Here is a 25,555-nt window from a genome sequence, read left to right as displayed (position 1 = left end):
TCCAGGGGGGAGATATGCACAGATGATGTTAATGGCTTTATTGGTATTAATTTGTATTTTAGAGCTAATTACTTCAGCAGAATTATTTTGAGTAAGAGTTAGGACTAGAGGAATCAGTTTAAGTTTTGCTTTATGCAGGATGGCTACACCGCCTCCTTTCCTATTAGTGCGATCAAGCCTAATAATGCTATAACCAGGTGGGGTAATTTCGATGTCTTTAATTGAGGGTTTTAACCAAGTTTCTGATAGGCATAAAATATCAAATTTCTCAGTTTCAAGAAGGGCATGGAGTTGAGTAATTTTGTTACAGATACTACGTACATTAAGATGGGCAATAGACAAAGAGTTTGAAGGTTTAGAGTAAGAGAGGGATAAAGGTTTAGTTAGGTTTTGTTCTATGATGGTTGTAGTATGATGTGGACCAGGATTGGGGTGAATATCACCATCTTGTAGTAAGTGGAGAAGAGTAGGATATATCTTTGGTTTAAGATTATAGTGAATGTCATTTGTTTTTGGTATAGGTTTTTCTGAATTTGCAGTGTACTAATCTGTGATATTTGGCTAGAAGGTAGATGGACTGAGAGGGTGAATGCAAATAGGATGAAGATGAAGATGTTGTTAATGTGGAGGTACCTTTAGAGGGCAGTGGTGTAGAGAGAGTCTGTGAGTATTCGTAAGAAGTTATGATGTAGGAAGTTACAAGAGATGATAACAATAGTAAAAAGATGAGTAGTCTTAGTAAAGCAGGTATAGTTAGTGTGTGCATAGTGGTATCAAAGTAGTTATGCAGAGAAGTAGGAGGAAGTGAGATGAAGTAAAGTTTAAAGAAAGAAATAAGAAATTAAAGAGGGTGGGGTAGGAGGTAGGGATATAATGTGGTATAAATAGTGTTTAAGAGAGGGGAGGTGGAGTAATTATGAGAAGAGAAGGTGTAATGAACTCAGAGAGTTATGTAGTGATTTGATTGGATAGGAGGTTTAAAGGGTGTGTCCCTATTACAGATAAAGGTAGGACCCTGGGGTGGGTGGGAATTGGGGTAGGGTGGGAGCGGAGTGAGCCAGGGCTAACGGAGCGGGGAAGAGAAAAGGTCCAGGAGAAAAACAATCAGTGAAGTGCTCAGAAAGAAGGTAAGTAAGGCAAGGGAAGTAAATGTATTTGGTGTCAAAGGTAGGAGCAAGTAGAAGTTAGAAATATCAGAGCAAGTGGAAAGAGAAAAGTGGAACAGAAAGGGGATGACAGTAGGTAAGATAGAGAGGTAGAGGAGGTTTCCAGAGGAAAAACCCTAGAAGTAGGGGCCACCTTATGACCACAGGGGATATGTCAATACTTGCTGCTTACAAGGCTTATGGTTTAAAGCAAGGGGCAAGTAGCTAGGGATATTATTGGCAAATATGTGATCAGTTGGTTGAGAGGAGGGGGGGGGTTAGTTGTTGGCTGCTGGTAGTTCTGACCTTGGGTTTTACAACTTAACTGGGAAAAAATACAAAAAGATTAAGAAGAGCAGGAGCTCTAGGTCATACTTTCTATTATTTCTCCACGAGTAGGCTCCACAGGGTGGGATAACTTGAGTTCCTTAAATTAGGTGAGGAGAGTAGCAGGTTTGGATGGGATGCAAGAACCCAGACCTAAAGGTGGTCAGTAGGGTTTTACTGCTGAGAAAAGAAGGAGAGAAAGGAGATACTTTAGATTTGGAACAAGCACAGTCTACAGAAGGCACTACATTGAAATACACATGTCATATACCTGATTAAAAAACTCATAGTTCAGCAACAACAGTTCTAATTGAAGTTAATACAGGCAGTATCACATCAGTGAAATACATTTAACTTTGTCATGTAAAAAACTCAGAGATCCACAACAGTTCAAGTAAAAGTTAGTTCAGGCAGAAGCAGAGTAAAACATTTATCCTGTCTAAAGCAGCAGTATAGAAATGATATGACATATCTGAGCAGACCAGAGTGTGTCAGTTAAACATAAATACAACATCAAAAGCAAGGCTAAATTCCACAGATTTCACTAAAATACTAGGTATTGAGTCAAAAGCAATATAAGTAAGTTAGACTATTAGAATATGCTTCACAATTTATAGCAAGTGGGGTTGTGATAAGCCTCTATAGGACCTAAATGCAGTGACTAAGAGTTCAGTTGAGCTAAAGGTGTTATTGTTAAAATCATATAAAACTAACAATCAGTACACCAAGGATATATAGATCCCTAGGTGCCTTTATTTTAAACAGGATTTAACAGTCTATTAGCGCCATTATGAAAAAGAAAAGAAAAATGCGCTGCTAGTGCGATAAAACTGTACAGGGAAACAGGATATAGTAGTTTACTAGCACAATATTCTATAAAGGGAATTTGAGGCAACGTAGCATGATTAAAGGCTCAGAGGTAAGAAACAAGCTGTTAACACAGCATATGTAAGTTAATTTAAAACGCCGATAACACTACTACAGCTAATCTAATTAAACAGCCAGTTTGCCAAACACAGCATATTGAAGTTATTTTCAAAGATAACACGCTACACACACGCTACTACAACTAATCTCTTTAAACAGTCAGTGAAGTTATTTAAAAGCTACTACAGCTAATCTAGTTAAACAACCAGTTTGCCAAACACAGCATATTGAAGTTATTTTCAAAACGCCGATAACACGCTACACACAGCGCGCGCTACTACAACTAATCTCATTAAACAGTCAGTTTGCCAATATGGAGACCAGCGACTACAATCCCAAATCTTAGCTGAGCATGGGAACACACTGCCAGCTACTCGCGCTGCTACGATTGCTCAAAGTGAAAAACCTTTTAGCTGTTAGTTGCAGCCAGAGACTGCAATTCCAAGGTCTGGGTAAGGCACTAACCAGGCACTAAAGAGGCTGAGATGACGACATAATACCCTGTCTATAAAACCCTTCAGTAACCTTGATGAGTACAAATTAAAAGAGAGCAGATAAAAAGTACGCGCTGATCTGAATCAGCTGTGTAGACCCTATACGAGTCCTGAGGTCTTCTTTAGCCAATCTAGTGTACACAAGTACAGATATAACATTAAATGTTAGCACAGTTCATGGGTAAAGCCACATATTAAAAGTTACAGTGAAAATGCAACAGTAAATAGAAGTAACATAAACACGCTACCTACAAGAAACGCCAAAGGTAGGAACCCACAGCAGCCAGGGAAATCTAATGTAGAGAAATGGCGCGAATGAGGGCAGGTATATTTATAGGTTAGAAGAGGAAGTGGGATAAGATGGAAGGGGGGGAGGGGTATGGGGCAGGCAGAAAAACGGAAGGGGAGTGATAGGGAGTATTGTGAGGGTAAAGGGAAAAATAGGTAGGAAAGGTAGTTAGCAATAGTAGTGAGGTGTACAGAGTATATATAGGTAAGAGTAGTAAGCAAAGGTGGAGAGGTGAACAGGTAATAGTATGTATAAAATGATAGGTCTATGACAGAGAGGTAGTGAGAACAGGGAAGAGTCCAAAGAGAAAAGGTCCAGGAGAAAAACAATCAGTGAAGTGCTCAGAAAGAAGGTAAGTAAGGCAAGGGGAAGTAAATGTATTTGGTGTCAAAGGTAGGAGCAAGTAGAAGTTAGAAATATCAGAGCAAGTGGGAAGAGAAAAGTGGAACAGAAAGGGGATGACAGTAGGTAAGATAGAGAGGTAGAGGAGGTTTCCAGAGGAAAAACCCTAGAAGTAGGGGCCACCTTATGACCACAGGGGATATGTCAATACTTGCTGCTTACAAGGCTTATGGTTTAAAGCAAGGGGCAAGTAGCTAGGGATATTATTGGCAAATATGTGATCAGTTGGTTGAGAGGAGGGGGGGGGGGGTTAGTTGTTGGCTGCTGGTAGTTCTGACCTTGGGTTTTACAACTTAACTGGGAAAAAATACAAAAAGATTAAGAAGAGCAGGAGCTCTAGGTCATACTTTCTATTATTTCTCCACGAGTAGGCTCCACAGGGTGGGATAACTTGAGTTCCTTAAATTAGGTGAGGAGAGTAGCAGGTTTGGATGGGATGCAAGAACCCAGACCTAAAGGTGGTCAGTAGGGTTTTACTGCTGAGAAAAGAAGGAGAGAAAGGAGATACTTTAGATTTGGAACAAGCACAGTCTACAGAAGGCACTACATTGAAATACACATGTCATATACCTGATTAAAAAACTCATAGTTCAGCAACAACAGTTCTAATTGAAGTTAATACAGGCAGTATCACATCAGTGAAATACATTTAACTTTGTCATGTAAAAAACTCAGAGATCCACAACAGTTCAAGTAAAAGTTAGTTCAGGCAGAAGCAGAGTAAAACATTTATCCTGTCTAAAGCAGCAGTATAGAAATGATATGACATATCTGAGCAGACCAGAGTGTGTCAGTCAAACATAAACATAAATACAACATCAAAAGCAAGGCTAAATTCCACAGATTTCACTAAAATACTAGGTATTGAGTCAAAAGCAATATAAGTAAGTTAGACTATTAGAATATGCTTCACAATTTATAGCAAGTGGAGTTGTGATAAGCCTCTATAGGACCTAAATGCAGTGACTAAGAGTTCAGTTGAGCTAAAGGTGTTATTGTTAAAATCATATAAAACTAACAATCAGTACACCAAGGATATATAGATCCCTAGGTGCCTTTATTTTAAACAGGATTTAACAGTCTATTAGCGCCATTATGAAAAAGAAAAGAAAAATGCGCTGCTAGTGCGGTAAACTGTACAGGGAAACAGGATATAGTAGTTTACTAGCACAATATTCTATAAAGGGAATTTGAGGCAACGTAGCATGATTAAAGGCTCAGAGGTAAAGAAACAAGCTGTTAACACAGCATATTTAAGTTATTTTAAAAACGCCGATAACACGCTACACATAGCGCGCGCTACTACAGCTAATCTAATTAAACAGCCAGTTTGCCAAACACAGCATATTGAAGTTATTTTCAAAACGCCGATAACACGCTACTACAACTAATCTCTTTAAACAGTCAGTGAAGTTATTTTAAAATGCCGATAACGCTACATCTAGCGTGCTACTAGAGCTAATCTAGTTAAACAGCCAGTTTGCCAAACACAGCATATTGAAGTTATTTTCAAAACGCCGATAACACGCTACACACAGCGCGCGCTACTACAACTAATCTCATTAAACAGTCAGTTTGCCAATATGGAGACCAGCGACTACAATCCCAAATCTTAGCTGAGCATGGGAACACACTGCCAGCTACTCGCGCTGCTACGATTGCTCAAAGTGAAAAACCTTTTAGCTGTTAGCTGTTAGTTGCAGCCAGAGACTGCAATTCCAAGGTCTGGGTAAGGCACTAACCAGGCACTAAAGAGGCTGAGATGACGACATAATACCCTGTCTATAAAACCCTTCAGTAACCTTGATGAGTACAAATTAAAAGAGAGCAGATAAAAAGTACGCGCTGATCTGAATCAGCTGTGTAGACCCTATACGAGTCCTGAGGTCTTCTTTAGCCAATCTAGTGTACACAAGTACAGATATAACATTAAATGTTAGCACAGTTCATGGGTAAAGCCACATATTAAAAGTTACAGTGAAAATGCAACAGTAAATAGAAGTAACATAAACACGCTACCTACAAGAAACGCCAAAGGTAGGAACCCACAGCAGCCAGGGAAATCTAATGTAGAGAAATGGCGCGAATGAGGGCAGGTATATTTATAGGTTAGAAGAGGAAGTGGGATAAGATGGAAGGGGAGGGTATGGGGCAGGCAGAAAACGGAAGGGGAGTGATAGTCGGTCTGAGAAAGAAAAAGCTTATTACAGGGGAGTTAGTGATAGGGAGGGTATAGGGAAAAATAGGTAGGAAAAAGTAGTTAGCAATAGTAGTGAGGTGTACAGAGTATATATAGGTAAGAGTAGTAAGCAAAGGTGGAGAGGTGAAGAGGTAATAGTATGTATAAAATGATAGGTCTATGACAGAGAGGTAGTGAGAACAGGGAAGAGCCCAAAGAGAAAAGGTCCAGGAGAAAAACAATCAGTGAAGTGCTCAGAAAGAAGGTAAGTAAGGCAAGGGGAAGTAAATGTATTTGGTGTCAAAGGTAGGAGCAAGTAGAAGTTAGAAATATCAGAGCAAGTGGGAAGAGAAAAGTGGAACAGAAAGGGGATGACAGTAGGTAAGATAGAGAGGTAGAGGAGGTTTCCAGAGGAAAAACCCTAGAAGTAGGGGCCACCTTATGACCACAGGGGATATGTCAATACTTGCTGCTTACAAGGCTTATGGTTTAAAGCAAGGGGCAAGTAGCTAGGGATATTATTGGCAAATATGTGATCAGTTGGTTGAGAGGAGGGGGGGGGTTAGTTGTTGGCTGCTGGTAGTTCTGACCTTGGGTTTTACAACTTAACTGGGAAAAAATACAAAAAGATTAAGAAGAGCAGGAGCTCTAGGTCATACTTTCTATTATTTCTCCACGAGTAGGCTCCACAGGGTGGGATAACTTGAGTTCCTTAAATTAGGTGAGGAGAGTAGCAGGTTTGGATGGGATGCAAGAACCCAGACCTAAAGGTGGTCAGTAGGGTTTTACTGCTGAGAAAAGAAGGAGAGAAAGGAGATACTTTAGATTTGGAACAAGCACAGTCTACAGAAGGCACTACATTGAAATACACATGTCATATACCTGATTAAAAAACTCATAGTTCAGCAACAACAGTTCTAATTGAAGTTAATACAGGCAGTATCACATCAGTGAAATACATTTAACTTTGTCATGTAAAAAACTCAGAGATCCACAACAGTTCAAGTAAAAGTTAGTTCAGGCAGAAGCAGAGTAAAACATTTATCCTGTCTAAAGCAGCAGTATAGAAATGATATGACATATCTGAGCAGACCAGAGTGTGTCAGTTAAACATAAATACAACATCAAAAGCAAGGCTAAATTCCACAGATTTCACTAAAATACTAGGTATTGAGTCAAAAGCAATATAAGTAAGTTAGACTATTAGAATATGCTTCACAATTTATAGCAAGTGGGGTTGTGATAAGCCTCTATAGGACCTAAATGCAGTGACTAAGAGTTCAGTTGAGCTAAAGGTGTTATTGTTAAAATCATATAAAACTAACAATCAGTACACCAAGGATATATAGATCCCTAGGTGCCTTTATTTTAAACAGGATTTAACAGTCTATTAGCGCCATTATGAAAAAGAAAAGAAAAATGCGCTGCTAGTGCGGTAAACTGTACAGGGAAACAGGATAAAGTAGTTTACTAGCACAATATTCTATAAAGGGAATTGGAGGCAACGTAGCATGATTAAAGGCTCAGAGGTAAAGAAACAAGCTGTTAACACAGCATATTGTTAATTTAAACGCCGATAACTACTACAGCTAATCTAATTAAACAGCCAGTTTGCCAAACACAGCATATTGAAGTTATTTTCAAAACGCCGATAACACAGCACGCTACTACAACTAATCTCTTTAAACAGTCAGTGAAGTTATTTTAAAAATGCCGATAACGCGCTACATCTAGCGCGTGCTACTACAGCTAATCTAGTTAAACAACCAGTTTGCCAAACACAGCATATTGAAGTTATTTTCAAAACGCCGATAACACGCTACACACAGCGCGCGCTACTACAACTAATCTCATTAAACAGTCAGTTTGCCAATATGGAGACCAGCGACTACAATCCCAAATCTTAGCTGAGCATGGGAACACACTGCCAGCTACTCGCTGCTACGATTGCTCAAAGTGAAAAACCTTTTAGCTGTTAGCTGTTAGTTGCAGCCAGAGACTGCAATTCCAAGGTCTGGGTAAGGCACTAACCAGGCACTAAAGAGGCTGAGATGACGACATAATACCCTGTCTATAAAACCCTTCAGTAACCTTGATGAGTACAAATTAAAAGAGAGCAGATAAAAAGTACGCGCTGATCTGAATCAGCTGTGTAGACCCTATCTGAGTCCTGAGGTCTTCTTTAGCCAATCTAGTGTACAAGAGTACAGATATAACATTAAATGTTAGCACAGTTCATGGGTAAAGCCACATATTAAAAGTTACAGTGAAAATGCAACAGTAAATAGAAGTAACATAAACACGCTACCTACAAGAAACGCCAAAGGTAGGAACCCACAGCAGCCAGGGAAATCTAATGTAGAGAAATGGCGCGAATGAGGGCAGGTATATTTATAGGTTAGAAGAGGAAGTGGGATAAGATGGAAGGGGAGGGTATGGGGCAGGCAGAAAACGGAAGGGTAGTGATAGTAGGGTCTGGAGAAGTGATAGGGAGTATTGTGAGGGTAAAGGGAAAAATAGGTAGGAAAGGTAGTTAGCAATAGTAGTGAGGTGTACAGAGTATATATAGGTAAGAGTAGTAAGCAAAGGTGGAGAGGTGAACAGGTAATAGTATGTATAAAATGATAGGTCTATGACAGAGAGGTAGTGAGAACAGGGAAGAGTCCAAAGAGAAAAGGTCCAGGAGAAAAACAATCAGTGAAGTGCTCAGAAAGAAGGTAAGTAAGGCAAGGGGAAGTAAATGTATTTGGTGTCAAAGGTAGGAGCAAGTAGAAGTTAGAAATATCAGAGCAAGTGGGAAGAGAAAAGTGGAACAGAAAGGGGATGACAGTAGGTAAGATAGAGAGGTAGAGGAGGTTTCCAGAGGAAAAACCCTAGAAGTAGGGGCCACCTTATGACCACAGGGGATATGTCAATACTTGCTGCTTACAAGGCTTATGGTTTAAAGCAAGGGGCAAGTAGCTAGGGATATTATTGGCAAATATGTGATCAGTTGGTTGAGAGGAGGGGGGGGGTTAGTTGTTGGCTGCTGGTAGTTCTGACCTTGGGTTTTACAACTTAACTGGGAAAAAATACAAAAAGATTAAGAAGAGCAGGAGCTCTAGGTCATACTTTCTATTATTTCTCCACGAGTAGGCTCCACAGGGTGGGATAACTTGAGTTCCTTAAATTAGGTGAGGAGAGTAGCAGGTTTGGATGGGATGCAAGAACCCAGACCTAAAGGTGGTCAGTAGGGTTTTACTGCTGAGAAAAGAAGGAGAGAAAGGAGATACTTTAGATTTGGAACAAGCACAGTCTACAGAAGGCACTACATTGAAATACACATGTCATATACCTGATTAAAAACTCATAGTTCAGCAACAACAGTTCTAATTGAAGTTAATACAGGCAGTATCACATCAGTGAAATACATTTAACTTTGTCATGTAAAAAACTCAGAGATCCACAACAGTTCAAGTAAAAGTTAGTTCAGGCAGAAGCAGAGTAAAACATTTATCCTGTCTAAAGCAGCAGTATAGAAATGATATGACATATCTGAGCAGACCAGAGTGTGTCAGTTAAACATAAATACAACATCAAAAGCAAGGCTAAATTCCACAGATTTCACTAAAATACTAGGTATTGAGTCAAAAGCAATATAAGTAAGTTAGACTATTAGAATATGCTTCACAATTTATAGCAAGTGGAGTTGTGATAAGCCTCTATAGGACCTAAATGCAGTGACTAAGAGTTCAGTTGAGCTAAAGGTGTTATTGTTAAAATCATATAAAACTAACAATCAGTACACCAAGGATATATAGATCCCTAGGTGCCTTTATTTTAAACAGGATTTAACAGTCTATTAGCGCCATTATGGAAAGAAAAGAAAAGCGCTGCTAGTGCGATAAACTGTACAGGGAAACAGGATATAGTAGTTTACTAGCACAATATTCTATAAAGGGAATTTGAGGCAACGTAGCATGATTAAAGGCTCAGAGGTAAAGAAACAAGCTGTTAACACAGCATATTACTACAGCTAATCTAATTAAACAGCCAGTTTGCCAAACACAGCATATTGAAGTTATTTTCAAACGCCGATAACACGCTACACACACGCTACTACAACTAATCTCTTTAAACAGTCAGTGAAGTTATTTTAAATACAGCTAATCTAGTTAAACAACCAGTTTGCCAAACACAGCATATTGAAGTTATTTTCAACGCCGATAACACGCTACACACAGCGCTACTACAACTAATCTCATTAAACAGTCAGTTTGCCAATATGGAGACCAGCGACTACAATCCCAAAATCTTAGCTGAGCATGGGAACACACTGCTACCAGCTACTCGCTGCTACGATTGCTCAAAGTGAAAAACCTTTTAGCTGTTAGCTGTTAGTTGCAGCCAGAGACTGCAATTCCAAGGTCTGGGTAAGGCACTAACCAGGCACTAAAGAGGCTGAGATGACGACATAATACCCTGTCTATAAAACCCTTCAGTAACCTTGATGAGTACAAATTAAATGAGAGCAGATAAAAGTACGCTGATCTGAATCAGCTGTGTAGACCCTATACGAGTCCTGAGGTCTTCTTTAGCCAATCTAGTGTACACAAGTACAGATATAACATTAAATGTTAGCACAGTTCATGGGTAAAGCCACATATTAAAAGTTACAGTGAAAATGCAACAGTAAATAGAAGTAACATAAACACGCTACCTACAAGAAACGCCAAAGGTAGGAACCCACAGCAGCCAGGGAAATCTAATGTAGAGAAATGGCGCGAATGAGGGCAGGTATATTTATAGGTTAGAAGAGGAAGTGGGATAAGATGGAAGGGGGGGAGGGGTATGGGGCAGGCAGAAAAACGGAAGGGGAGTGATAGGGAGTATTGCGAGGGTATAGGGAAAAATAGGTAGGAAAAAGTAGTTAGCAATAGTAGTGAGGTGTACAGAGTATATATAGGTAAGAGTAGTAAGCAAAGGTGGAGAGGTGAAGAGGTAATAGTATGTATAAAATGATAGGTCTATGACAGAGAGGTAGTGAGAACAGGGAAGAGCCCAAAGAGAAAAGGTCCAGGAGAAAAACAATCAGTGAAGTGCTCAGAAAGAAGGTAAGTAAGGCAAGGGGAAGTAAATGTATTTGGTGTCAAAGGTAGGAGCAAGTAGAAGTTAGAAATATCAGAGCAAGTGGAAAGAGAAAAGTGGAACAGAAAGGGGATGACAGTAGGTAAGATAGAGAGGTAGAGGAGGTTTCCAGAGGAAAAACCCTAGAAGTAGGGGCCACCTTATGACCACAGGGGATATGTCAATACTTGCTGCTTACAAGGCTTATGGTTTAAAGCAAGGGGCAAGTAGCTAGGGATATTATTGGCAAATATGTGATCAGTTGTTTGAGAGGAGGAGGGTTAGTTGTTGGCTGCTGGTAGTTCTGACCTTGGGTTTTACAACTTAACTGGGAAAAAATACAAAAAGATTAAGAAGAGCAGGAGCTCTAGGTCATACTTTCTATTATTTCTCCACGAGTAGGCTCCACAGGGTGGGATAACTTGAGTTCCTTAAATTAGGTGAGGAGAGTAGCAGGTTTGGATGGGATGCAAGAACCCAGACCTAAAGGTGGTCAGTAGGGTTTTACTGCTGAGAAAAGAAGGAGAGAAAGGAGATACTTTAGATTTGGAACAAGCACAGTCTACAGAAGGCACTACATTGAAATACACATGTCATATACCTGATTAAAAAACTCATAGTTCAGCAACAACAGTTCTAATTGAAGTTAATACAGGCAGTATCACATCAGTGAAATACATTTAACTTTGTCATGTAAAAAACTCAGAGATCCACAACAGTTCAAGTAAAAGTTAGTTCAGGCAGAAGCAGAGTAAAACATTTATCCTGTCTAAAGCAGCAGTTTAGAAATGATATGACATATCTGAGCAGACCAGAGTGTGTCAGTTAAACATAAATACAACATCAAAAGCAAGGCTAAATTCCACAGATTTCACTAAAATACTAGGTATTGAGTCAAAAGCAATAAAAGTAAGTTAGACTATTAGAATATGCTTCACAAGTTATAGTAAGTGGGGTTGTGATAAGCCTCTATAGGACCTAAATGCAGTGACTAAGGGTTCAGTTGAGCTAAAGGTGTTATTGTTAAAATCATATAAAACTAACAATCAGTACACCAAGGATATATAGATCCCTAGGTGCCTTTATTTTAAACAGGATTTAACAGTCTATTTGCGCCATTATGAAAAGAAAAGAAAAACGCGCTGCTAGTGCGATAAACTGTACAGGGAAACAGGATTTAGTAGTCTACTAGCACAATATTCTATAAAGGGAATTTGAGGCAACGTAGCATGATTAAAGGCTCAGAGGTAAAGAAACAAGCTGTTAACACAGCATATTGAAGTTATTTTAAAAACGCCGATAACACGCTACACACAGCGCGCGCTACTACAACTAATCAAATTAAACAGCCAGTTTGCCGAAAACTAATCTCATTAATCAGTCAGTTTGCCAATATGGAGACCAGCGACTACAATCCCAAAATCTTAGCTGAGCATGGGAACACACTGCCAGCTACTCGCTGCTACGATTGCTCAAAGTGAAAAACCTTTTAGCTGTTAGCTGTTAGTTGCAGCCAGAGACTGCAATTCCAAAGTCTGGGTAAGGCACTAACCAGGCACTAAAGAGGCTGAGATGTCGACTTAATACCCTGTCTATAAAACCCTTCTGTAACCTAGATGAGTACAAAGTAAATGAGAGCAGATAAATGTACGCGCTGATCTGAATCAGCTGTGTAGACCCTATCGAGTCCTTAGATCTTCTTTAGCCAATCTAGTGTACAAGAGTACAGATATAACATTAAATGTTAGCACAGATTACAGGTAAAGCCACATATTAAAAGTTACAGTAAAAATGCAACAGTAAATAGAAGTAAAAAAACACGCTACTTACAAGGAACGCCAAAGGTAGGAACCCACAGCAGCCAGGGAAATCTAATGTAGAGAAATGGCGCGAATGAGGGCAGGTATATTTATAGGTTAGAGGAGGAAGTGGGATAAGATGGAAGAGGGGGAGGGGTAAGGGGCAGGCAGAAAAACGGAAGGGTAGTGATAGTATCGGTCTGGAGATTACAGGGGAGTTAGTGATAGGAGTATTGCGAGGGTATAGGGAAAATAGGTAGGAAAAGTAGTAAGCAATAGTAGTGAGGTGTAGAGAGTATATATAGGTAAGAGTAGTAAGCAAAGGTGGAGAGGTGAAGAGGTAATAGTATGTATGAGATGATTAGGTCTATGACAGAGAGGTAGTGAGAACAGGGAAGAGCCCAAAGAGAAAAGGTCCAGGAGAAAAACAATCAGTGAAGTGCTCAGAAAGAAGGTAAGTAAGGCAAGGGGAAGTAAATATATTTGGTGTCAAAGGAAGGAGCAAGTAGAAGTTAGAAATATCAGAGCAAGTGGAAAGAGAAAAGTGGAACAGAAAGGGGATGACAGTAGGTAAGATAGAGAGGTAGAGGAGGTTTCCAGAGGAAAAACCCTAGAAGTAGGGGCCACCTTATGACCACAGGGGATATGTCAATACTTGCTGCTTACAAGGCTTATGGTTTAAAGCAAGGGGCAAGTAGCTAGGGATATTATTGGCAAATATATGATCAGTTGGTTGAGAGGAGGGGGGGGTTAGTTGTTGGCTGCTGGTAGTGCTGACCTTGGGTTTTACAACTTAACTGGGAAAAAATACAAAAAGATTAAGAAGAGCAGGAGCTCTAGGTCATACTTTCTATTATTTCTCCACGAGTAGGCTCCACAGGGTGGGATAACTTGTGTTCCTTAAATTAGGTGAGGAGAGTAGCAGGTTTGGATGGGATGCAAGAACCCAGACCTAAAGGTGGTCAGGAGGGTTTTACTGCTGAGAAAAGAAGGAGAGAAAGGAGATACTTTAGATTTAGAACAAGCACAGTCTACAGAAGGCACTACTATAAAATACACATGTCATATACCTGATTAAAAAACTCAGAGTTCAGCAACAGTTCTAATTGAAGTTAATACAGGCAGTATCACAGCAGTGAAATACATTTAACTTTATCATGTAAAAAACTCAGAGATCCACAACAGTTCTAGTAAAAGTTAGTTCAGGCAGAAGCAGAGTAAAACATTTATCCTGTCTAAAGCAGCAGTTTAGAATTGATATGACATATCTGAGCAGACAGGAAAGTTTCAGTTAAACATAGATACAACATCAAAAGCAAGGCTAAATTCCACAGATTACACTAAATTACTAGGTATTGAGTCAAAAAGCAATAAAAGTAAGTTAGACTATAAGATTAAGCTTCACAATTTATAGTAAGTGGGGTTGTGATAAGCCTCTGTAAGACCTAAATGCAGTGACTAAGGGTTCAGTTGAGCTAAAGGTGTTACTGTTAAAATCATATAAAATTACCGATCAGTACACCAAGGATATATAGATCACTAGGTGCCTTTATTTTAAAGAGAATGTCTTATACACTAAGCGAGCCTTAGTTACGAGGCACTGTTATGACACCTGTAGCACCACTATAAAAAGTAATATACTGTACAGGAAACAGGATTTAACAGTCTATTAGCGCCATTATGAAAAGAAAAGAAAAACGCGCTGCTAGTGCGATAAACTGTACAGGGAAACAGGATTTAGTAGTCTACTAGCACAATATTCTATAAAGGGAATTTAAGGCAACGAAGCATGATTAAAGGCTCAGAGGTAAAGAAACAAGCTGTTAACACAGCATATTGAAGTTATTTTAAAAACGCCGATAATACGCTACACACAGCGCGCGCTACTACAACTAATCAAATTAAACAGCCAGTTTGCCGAAAATGGAGACCAGCGACTACAATCCCAAAATCTTAGCTGAGCATAGGAACACGCTACCAGCTACTCGCGCTGCTACGACTGCTCAAAGTGAAAAGCCAGTTAGCTGTTATTTGCAGCCAGAGACTGCAATTCCAAAGTCTGGGTAAGGCACTAACCAGGCACTAAAGAGGCTGAGATGTCGACTTAATACCCTGTCTATAAAACCCTTCTGTAACCTAGATGAGTACAAAGTAAATGAGAGCAGATAAATGTACGCGCTGATCTGAATCAGCTGTGTAGACCCTGTACGAGTCCTTAGATCTTCTTTAGCCAATCTAGTGTACAAGAGTACAGATATAACATTAAATGTTAGCACAGATTACAGGTAAAGCCACATATTAAAAGTTACAGTAAAAATGCAACAGTAAATAGAAGTAAAAAAACACGCTACTTACAAGGAACGCCAAAGGTAGGAACCCACAGCAGCCAGGGAAATCTAATGTAGAGAAATGGCGCGAATGAGGGCAGGTATATTTATAGGTTAGAGGAGGAAGTGGGATAAGATGGAAGAGGGGGAGGGGTAAGGGGCAGGCAGAAACACGGACGCGTAGTGATACTATTGGTCTGGAGAAAGGAAAAAGCTTATTACAGGGAGTTAGTGATAGGGAGTATTATGAGGGTATAGGGAAAATAGGTAGGAAAAGTAGTAAGCAATAGTAGTGAGGTGTAGAGAGTATATATAGAAAAGAGTAGTAAGCAAAGGTAGAGAGGTGAAGAGGTAATAGTATGTATGAGATGATTAGGTCTATGAAAGAGAGGTAGTGAGAACAGGGAAGAGCCCAAGGAGAAAAGGTCCAGGAGAAAAACAATCAGTGAAGTGCTCAGAAAGAAGGTAAGTAAGGCAAGGGGAAGTAAATATATTTGGTGTCAAAAGGAAGGAGCAAGTAGAAGTTAGAAATATCAGAGCAAGTGGAAAGAGAAAAGTGGAACAGAAAGGGGATGACAGTAGGTAAGATAGAGAGGTAGAGGAGGTTTCCAGAGGAAAAACCCTAGAAGTAGGGGCCACCTTATGACCACAGGGGATATGTCAATACTTGCTGCTTACAAGGCTTATGGTTTAAAGCAAGGGGCAAGTAGCTAGGGATATTATTGGCAAATATATGATCAGTTGGTTGAGAGGAGGGGGGGGTTAGTTGTTGGCTGCTGGTAGTGCTGACCTTGGGTTTTACAACTTAACTGGGAAAAAATACAAAAAGATTAAGAAGAGCAGGAGCTCTAGGTCATACTTTCTATTATTTCTCCACGAGTAGGCTCCACAGGGTGGGATAACTTGTGTTCCTTAAATTAGGTGAGGAGAGTAGCAGGTTTGGATGGGATGCAAGAACCCAGACCTAAAGGTGGTCAGGAGGGTTTTACTGCTGAGAAAAGAAGGAGAGAAAGGAGATACTTTAGATTTAGAACAAGCACAGTCTACAGAAGGCACTACTATAAAATACACATGTCATATACCTGATTAAAAAACTCAGAGTTCAGCAACAGTTCTAATTGAAGTTAATACAGGCAGTATCACAGCAGTGAAATACATTTAACTTTATCATGTAAAAAACTCAGAGATCCACAACAGTTCTAGTAAAAGTTAGTTCAGGCAGAAGCAGAGTAAAACATTTATCCTGTCTAAAGCAGCAGTTTAGAATTGATATGACATATCTGAGCAGACCAGAAAGTTTCAGTTAAACATAGATACAACATCAAAAGCAAGGCTAAATTCCACAGATTACACTAAATTACTAGGTATTGAGTCAAAAACAATAAAAGTAAGTTAGACTATAAGATTAAGCTTCACAATTTATAGTAAGTGGGGTTGTGATAAGCCTCTGTAAGACCTAAATGCAGTGACTAAGGGTTCAGTTGAGCTAAAGGTGTTACTGTTAAAATCATATAAAATTACCGATCAGTACACCAAGGATATATAGATCACTAGGTGCCTTTATTTTAAAGAGAATGTCTTATACACTAAGCGAGCCTTAGTTACGAGGCACTGTTATGACACCTGTAGCACCACTATAAAAAGTAAAACGCGCTGCTAGTGCGATATACTGTACAGGGAAACAGGATTTAACAGTCTATTAGCGCCATTATGAAAAGAAAAGAAAAACGCGCTGCTAGTGCGATAAACTGTACAGGGAAACAGGATTTAGTAGTCTACTAGCACAATATTCTATAAAGGGAATTTAAGGCAACGAAGCATGATTAAAGGCTCAGAGGTAAAGAAACAAGCTGTTAACACAGCATATTGAAGTTATTTTAAAAACGCCGATAATACGCTACACACAGCGCGCGCTACTACAACTAATCAAATTAAACAGCCAGTTTGCCGAAAATGGAGACCAGCGACTACAATCCCAAAATCTTAGCTGAGCATAGGAACACGCTACCAGCTACTCGCGCTGCTACGACTGCTCAAAGTGAAAAGCCAGTTAGCTGTTAGTTGCAGCCAGAGACTGCAATTCCAAAGTCTGGGTAAGGCACTAACCAGGCACTAAAGAGGCTGAGATGTCGACTTAATACCCTGTCTATAAAACCCTTCTGTAACCTAGATGAGTACAAAGTAAATGAGAGCAGATAAATGTACGCTCTGATCTGAATCAGCTGTGTAGACCCTGTACGAGTCCTTAGATCTTCTTTAGCCAATCTAGTGTACAAGAGTACAGATATAACATTAAATGTTAGCACAGATTACAGGTAAAGCCACATATTAAAAGTTACAGTAAAAATGCAACAGTAAATAGAAGTAAAAAAACACGCTACTTACAAGGAACGCCAAAGGTAGGAACCCACAGCAGCCAGGGAAATCTAATGTAGAGAAATGGCGCGAATGAGGGCAGGTATATTTATAGGTTAGAGGAGGAAGTGGGATAAGATGGAAGAGGGGGAGGGGTAAGGGGCAGGCAGAAAAACGGAAGGGTAGTGATAGTATCGGTCTGGAGAAAGGAAAAAAGCTTATTACAGGGGAGTTAGTGATAGGGAGTATTGCGAGGGTATAGGGAAAATAGGTAGGAAAAAGTAGTAAGCAATAGTAGTGAGGTGTAGAGAGTATATATAGAAAAGAGTAGTAAGCAAAGGTAGAGAGGTGAAGAGGTAATAGTATGTATGAGATGATTAGGTCTATGAAAGAGAGGTAGTGAGAACAGGGAAGAGCCCAAGGAGAAAAGGTCCAGGAGAAAAACAATCAGTGAAGTGCTCAGAAAGAAGGTAAGTAAGGCAAGGGGAAGTAAATATATTTGGTGTCAAAAGGAAGGAGCAAGTAGAAGTTAGAAATATCAGAGCAAGTGGAAAGAGAAAAGTGGAACAGAAAGGGGATGACAGTAGGTAAGATAGAGAGGTAGAGGAGGTTTCCAGAGGAAAAACCCTAGAAGTAGGGGCCACCTTATGACCACAGGGGATATGTCAATACTTGCTGCTTACAAGGCTTATGGTTTAAAGCAAGGGGCAAGTAGCTAGGGATATTATTGGCAAATATATGATCAGTTGGTTGAGAGGAGGGGGGGGTTAGTTGTTGGCTGCTGGTAGTGCTGACCTTGGGTTTTACAACTTAACTGGGAAAAATACAAAAAGATTAAGAAGAGCAGGAGCTCTAGGTCATACTTTCTATTATTTCTCCACGAGTAGGCTCCACAGGGTGGGATAACTTGTGTTCCTTAAATTAGGTGAGGAGAGTAGCAGGTTTGGATGGGATGCAAGAACCCAGACCTAAAGGTGGTCAGGAGGGTTTTACTGTTTCTATTATTTCTCCACGAGTAGGCTCCACAGGGTGGGATAACTTGTGTTCCTTAAATTAGGTGAGGAGAGTAGCAGGTTTGGATGGGATGCAAGAACCCAGACCTAAAGGTGGTCAGGAGGGTTTTACTGTTTCTATTATTTCTCCACGAGTAGGCTCCACAGGGTGGGATAACTTGTGTTCCTTAAATTAGGTGCGGAGAGTAGCAGGTTTGGATGGGATGCAAGAACCCAGACCTAAAGGTGGTCAGGAGGGTTTTACTGTTTCTATTATTTCTCCACGAGTAGGCTCCACAGGGTGGGATAACTTGTGTTCCTTAAATTAGGTGAGGAGAGTAGCAGGTTTGGATGGGATGCAAGAACCCAGACCTAAAGGTGGTCAGGAGGGTTTTACTGTTTCTATTATTTCTCCACGAGTAGGCTCCACAGGGTGGGATAACTTGTGTTCCTTAAATTAGGTGAGGAGAGTAGCAGGTTTGGATGGGATGCAAGAACCCAGACCTAAAGGTGGTCAGGAGGGTTTTACTGTTTCTATTATTTCTCCACGAGTAGGCTCCACAGGGTGGGATAACTTGTGTTCCTTAAATTAGGTGAGGAGAGTAGCAGGTTTGGATGGGATGCAAGAACCCAGACCTAAAGGTGGTCAGGAGGGTTTTACTGAAGGAACGCCAAAGGTAGGAACCCACAGCAGCCAGGGAAATCTAATGTAAGGTTGTTGAAATGTGTGTAAGCGCGTATGCGCCTGTGTGCGCGCATTTTAGCAAGAATTAGAACGTTTTAGTCCATGTAAGCATGTGTGCGCGCGTGAGCTGGTGTGCACGTGTTTGTGCTTATCTGCGCGGCGCTGCCCCCCTGTGGAAACAGAAAGCGAAAAGGAAGCACAACACATAGTAGGAAGTTAACCAGGGAGAACTAGCAGAGCTAGCAGGTGAAAACAATCAGAATCAGGCAATTACATAGGCAGTACAGTAGCCCAGCCCAGCCCAGCACTTAAAACTCTGCAAACAACTTTCCACCATGTTTTCCTCAGAGACACTGTAACACTGCAGTAAACTAAGAGAAGTGAAAACTTAAAAAGCTTTACAGAGACAAAAAATGTTAGGGGCTGCCATTGCTGTTATAAGGCGACATATGCAACATGCTGAGGGTGGTGACAATGCGAATGCTTCTGGACAACCCACAGTGAGGAGACAGAGAAGAGTGTACAGGCCCAGGGTAACCTATCAGGAGATAGTGGAGCGCTATAGAGTGGACAGAGACCTCATGCAGCAAATTGTTGAGCTGTACAGGCCATGTCTCACACACAGAACCAACAGAGGGGAACCCATCCCAGTGGAAACCAAGGTATGTGTTGGCCTAAGAATACTAGCAACAGGTACCTTCCAGAGACCAACTGGTGATATGATGGGGATATCACAGGCATCAGCATCCACGGTACTGCACCAGTTCCTGGATGCCATGTCAGCACATGTCAGTGATCATGTATATTTCCCCAATTCCCATGAGGTATTGGCCAGCAATATGCGTCTTTTCCAGCAAATAGCGGAATACCCTGAGGTAGTGGGTGCAATAGACTGCACGCACATATGCATCAAAGCAGCAGCCAGTGAGCAGGGTAGGGTCTACTTTAACCACAAGGGCTTCCCCTCCATCAACTTCCAGGTCATGTGTGATGCCCAGGGCATAATACTGAATGTGCATGCTGGCTGCCCTGGAAGCTACCATGATTCCCATATCTGGCATCTGACACAGCTGTACCAGACATTTGCCAATGGGGACATCCCTCATGGTCACCTAGTGGGGGATGCTGGATATGCACTGGAGCCGTGGCTGATGACACCCATCAGAAATGCACACACCTGAAGAGGAATGCCATAATGAGGCACACGCACAAACACAAAATGTAATCAAGTGTGTGTTTGGGCTGCTCAAGTCATGGTCCATGGCCTGGACACATCTGGTGGAGCCTTGCAGTACTCACCAACTACATGTTCCCAAATTGTCATGGTATGTGCTATGCTACATAATATGATCCTGCAAAAACAGCTGCAGCAGGAGCAGCATAGGCCCAGCCCAAACAGCCCCCCACCATTGCCAAGGTCATCACAGGCAGAGCGTGACTCGGAGGAGGAACAACCTGAGCCTGCCCCAGTAGGCAGAAGGAGGCATGCCCAGTATGATTTGGCCTTGGCAAAGGAGCAATGCATAGCACATACACTGGCTCAGTAGGAACCCTGGAAATGATGCCTCTCTCTGACTCGCACATATAGTAAAAGGGATGCCTAACTTGACACTACCTGTTTTCAAACATGTATAGGGAGTGTAGTATGTGCATCCGACATAGGCAGCCCTGCAGCACCACCTGAGGCATGATTGCCATGTTTTAAGCAATATAAAACAGTGCTAAACAGCCTTTACCACTATTTAGTATATGTAAACAAAATTGCACACACTAAGTAGCACAACTTTGGTCAATGTTGAGCAATATTGGGCAACAGTCAGCAATGTTGGTTAACGTTGAGCAATGTTGGGCAAGCTTGGTCAAAGTTGGGCATACTTGAGCAAAAGCAGGTAAACATGCTCATATTTGCTTTACTGGTCCTTAAGCAGTCTGGTCTGCCCAGTATAAAAATATAAAGCAGTGATAGGCCTCAAACCCAGGTTACTGTGCACTATAGTCACAGTACTGAACCACTAAACCATGACAGTATTTCACTGGTAAGCCTGTATGAAGAAATGTTCATAAGTCTATGAAAAGTGTCTCATGGAAACCCTGCAGGCACAGCATAATCTCTGTTGAGTTATGACACAAAGGTGAGCCCTGCAGTAAAAATATAACTTGATTTTCAACACACATATAGTATAAATGTTAATATCGGACATGTTCACACATGTTAACAAATGTAGTGGACATCAGACAGCAACATACTAAAAGGTCATACTAGGCATGCTCACACAGTTGAATAAATGAGACAAATGTCAGGCAATAAAACACTGAAAGGCCAAGCCGGGCATGCTTACACACTTAGGCCATCTCTGAGTACAGCAGTGGGCCACACATATCTGGCAGTTGCATGTGTTAACTCAGGAACCTTTCACTATTCACCAATCCTGCCTTGTGCACACAGTTATATGACAGCAGACACATATATAATATATTGCAACCCTGTCATAATCAAATATGTACTACAGATACTTAGGTTGTTCATAGAAAGTGGGAAAGCAAAGAAGATAAAAAAAAACTGCAATCAGTATCATCAATAAACAATGTGCACTCCAAACATTATCATAGGTTCATAGGTTCATAGGTTGATACTAGGCTATCTGCCCTAGGGCATTTATAAGCCTAGCCAGAGTGTGTTTGGCTTTCACCACCCTTTTAGATTAGTAGACTGTGCCTGTGAATAGTAGGTCACACAAGATAGCCCTTTTATGGTTAGTTTATTGTGCCTCTGTCTAGCAGAGACCCAGAAGAGATCCCAGGGGTAAACTTACGATCTGCCATCCACTCGTCAAGATTTCTCTTGAAGAGGGTCAGTGAGGGGCTCTGCCTAACTGGGACTGGGATTTCATTCCAGAGTGAGGGGAGCCTCTGGTATATGAATCTGTCCCTCCAGCATGTCCTATTAATTTCTGTGCTGAGGTTTAGGTCCCTGGACCATGTAGCTCTAAGGGATTTGTATATCCTAAGGTGGAGCATGTCCATTAATTATGGGTTGGACATGGCTTTATACTTCAGGCACAGATCACATCCGAGTAGGCGGTAAGCAACTGAGTAGAGCTGGAGTTACTTTAGCCGAACTGCGTAGGGCATCTGTGTGAGCCTCTTGATCCACTTGGTGAGGTACTTTTGGGGCCATTACAGTTGCTGCAGGTGTCGGGTAAGGTACATCCCAAATGGGGCATTGTATTCAATTATGGGCCTGATGAGTAGAGGGGCACAATGACCTCTCTTGAGATAGATGTGAAACCTTTCGGGATAAGGTGAGCTATATAGAAGGTCTTTCTAACCACTTTGGCAACGTGATTGTCAAAGGAGAGATTACTATCTGCTCGGGTCCCCAAATCCTTAATTACTTCTTCAGTACTTAATGGATTACCACCTATGTGGTAATGTGTGGGCACTTTGCTATTCCCAAAGGGGATGACTATGCATTTTATGGCATTAACTTTAGGCCATGGCTATGGCACCAGTTATCCATCTCTGTGAGACCCTTTTGGAGGATGCTTGTGTCAGCTGGAGAGTCGATTATGGCACCCAGTTTGCAGTCATCTGGGAACTTGGTCAGCCATAGTCCTCCCATGTTAGCCTGTACGTCACAGAAATAAATACTGAACAAGAGAGGTCCCAGGACTGAGCCTTGTGGGACACCACTTGAAACTGGTGTCGAGTCATACATGGCACCTGCAATTCTGACCATGTGGGTGCTATCCCTGATCTAGTTTGCAATCCATCTTGTGACATATGTGTTGATATCTAAGCTGGTGAGCTTATTTATGATGCCCGAGTGGGGTATTGTGTCAAAGGGTTTTGCGAGGTCCAGGTAGGCTGTGTGGACTACCTTCCCTACGTCTATGGCCCTAGTAACTGTTTCAAAGAGGTCGACCAGGTTCAAGAGGCAAGATCTGCCCTTAACAAAGCCAAATTGGGTAGGATCCAGTGTCTGGAGGTTCCCGATGTCTTTGTTTATGAGTTCCATGATGATATGTCCATATCATTGCAGACCAGGCTGGTCAGGCTTATAGGGCGATAGTGTCCGGGGTCCGTTGTGGCACCACCTTTGTGGAGAAGGACCACTGTTGCTGTACGCCATTCCTTGGGTACATATCTTGTAGTAAGTCTGATACTGAACAGTGACTTTATGTGAGGGTTAAGTTCTTCATGAAGCTCGTGTAAGACGCAGGCCGGGACACCGTCTGGTCCCATTGATGCTGTGTTTTTTGCTTTGGAGAGGGCAGCTCTCACCTGTTCATATGTGATGTCAGGGAGGCTACACTCTGTTGGGATGGACATTTGCTCTTTTGAGGGGATGGGGGGGGAGACATTTGCACTGAATCTGTCTGCCTGGATGTTGGCAATATCTGTGGGTTCAGTGTATTTTTTGTCATTTTGCACTAACCCAGAGCATATCTGGGAGTTACCATCCAGGTTCCTGGCATAACTAAAGAAGGCCTTGTGATTGTCCTTAGTGTCTTGTGCAATTTTTCTTTTGAAGCTGGCCTTAGATGATTTTATGTGTGATCGTAGCTTCTTGCTCATACTAATCAGAGATGCCTTCCCTTTTTGGGATTGTGCTCTATCATGTAGTAGCCTCCTCCTTTTGTTGTATAACTTATTTATGGCTGGGGTCCACCAGACAGGTCCCCTGCCTTTGGAGGAGTTAGTCTTGGTTGTATTTGGGATAGCATGATCCATGCATTCCTGTAGGTGTCCATAGAATGCGTTTGTAAAGGTTTTGCTGTTTGAGCCATATTTTCCACTGGCCCGGGGTCTTAGAAGGATACCACCTCGGTTTTGAGAAGTGTGATGTTTGCTTTTGAGAAGTTCTTCACCAAGATTACCTTGGCTGGGGTGGGGATGGGATATGTATGTCCACTGAGATAAATTTATGGTCTGACCTTACCAATGAGGGGTATACCTATGGAGTGGAACATAGAGTCCCCATGTTGGTGATGACCAGGTCCAATATGTTTTCCCCTCTTGTGGGGGTGATATCCAGTTGTGCCGCAGCATTTAAGTTTATAAATTCTAGCAATCGTTGGGCGAGGGTGTTGGGGCTTGAGTAGTATTCCCAGTCAATGTTTGGGTAGTTGAAGTCACCCAATATAATGGTGTTTGGAGAGACCTTCATATTATCCAGTGTTCTCAGGAAAGCTGAGTGGGGTTCCTGAGTTTGGGAGGGTGGTCTGTAGCAGGCTACAAACTGAAACGCAGTTTTGCCCACTGTTAGTTGCACATGGATGGTCTCTGATGCTTTGTGCAGTGCTACTAACCTGGAGATGTGTGTATCTTTGATGTATATGGATACTCCCCCTATTTTTGTGGTTCGGTACTAGTTTTGTGGCCGAAAAGCATGTTATGAAGTATAACCTGGTTGTGCTGGGGTGCTTTCGGGAGCCTTGAACCAGGCGTCTGTTACTACACAGATATCGATATTGTCCATACTGAGGAGAGCCTTGAGTGCATGCATTTTGAGGTTTAGACTTCTGGCATTGAGCAGCATTACCCTTAGTTTCTTTTACCTTGTATTGTCTATGGAGGTGGGTTTGTCTTTTGAGCCTTTCCTAAAAAAGGCACTATGGGGGTGGCAAGAGCCTTAGCCAGTATTCGAAAGCCCAGGGGTGACAGGTGCAAGCCATCCCTATTGAAGCAATGTGGCTTGTTGAGCATGTCGTCCCAGGCTGACAGACACTGGATCCCCTTTGAATGACACCAATACATTAGCCAACTGTTAAAATTGATCATTTTGTCTTTATACTGTGGCATCATTCTTGGTGAGGGTAAGATGCTATACAAGGTCAGGGTCATACCAGCCTGGGATACATGATCAGAGAGCTCCTCTATGTCTCTTTTCATGTAGTCCAGGGAGGAACGTCTGAGGTCATTCACACCAGCATGGACAATGATGGAGCTATATTTGTACTTGCTTTGGAGTGACCTGAGTGCATGTGTTATGTGGCGGATCCTGGCACCCGACAGACAGCTTAAAGTGACCTTCCCCTTGTTCAGCCTGGTGAGTGGGATGTCAGTGTGTCTGACAATAGAGTCACCTATTACAAGTGTATTAGATGTGTTGTTTAGCCTTAAGGGCAGTGACTGTGTGGCACACTGACTTTGTGAACTATGTGATATGTGGGTATTGTTGTGGGGCAGCAGTTGTTTGGGTGCCTGCTTTGGAGGTCTCTGCTGCTTAGGCAGATTTTTATTTAGAGCCTCCGAGTATGTTTTTGTGTGTTAATGTGTTTGGTTTGCTGTTGCTATAGGTCTATGTGAGACTGGATTTGTGGAGTGTGTGGTTAACTTCTCCTCCTGATAGACTGTGCCAGTCATGGGTCGAGAGAGCTCAGCCTTCTGTTTGTCTATATAGTTGCATCTCTCACATATATCTGAGTTTGTTGGGAGGAGGAGAGGGTTGCCTGTGTACATAAGGCAGTTGCAACATTGCCTCAAAATTCCCATATTCACCAGCTGGACTGGATAGTACACACG

General features: G+C 41.5%; 1 long non-coding RNA gene across 1 annotated transcript; it reads right to left on the bottom strand.

Annotated features, from left to right (window-relative positions):
* Positions 1-1,530: 1,530 nt before the first annotated feature.
* On the bottom strand, positions 1,531-18,526 carry LOC122802918. The gene is made up of 8 exons (XR_006365006.1): positions 18,214-18,526; positions 15,855-15,986; positions 13,516-13,647; positions 11,248-11,379; positions 8,875-9,006; positions 6,423-6,554; positions 3,932-4,063; positions 1,531-1,652 (listed from the first exon to the last, which is right to left on the bottom strand). It is a non-coding gene; the product is annotated as an uncharacterized LOC122802918 (long non-coding RNA).
* Between the last annotated feature and the right edge of the window lie 7,029 nt (positions 18,527-25,555).

Source organism: Protopterus annectens, chromosome 5.part0 (assembly GCF_019279795.1).
Source record: "Protopterus annectens isolate FY-2018-M chromosome 5.part0, PAN1.0, whole genome shotgun sequence".
Lineage (NCBI taxonomy): Eukaryota > Metazoa > Chordata > Ceratodontiformes > Protopteridae > Protopterus > Protopterus annectens.
Note: the sequence above shows the minus strand (reverse complement) of the source record. Positions and strands in the feature narration are given on the sequence as shown.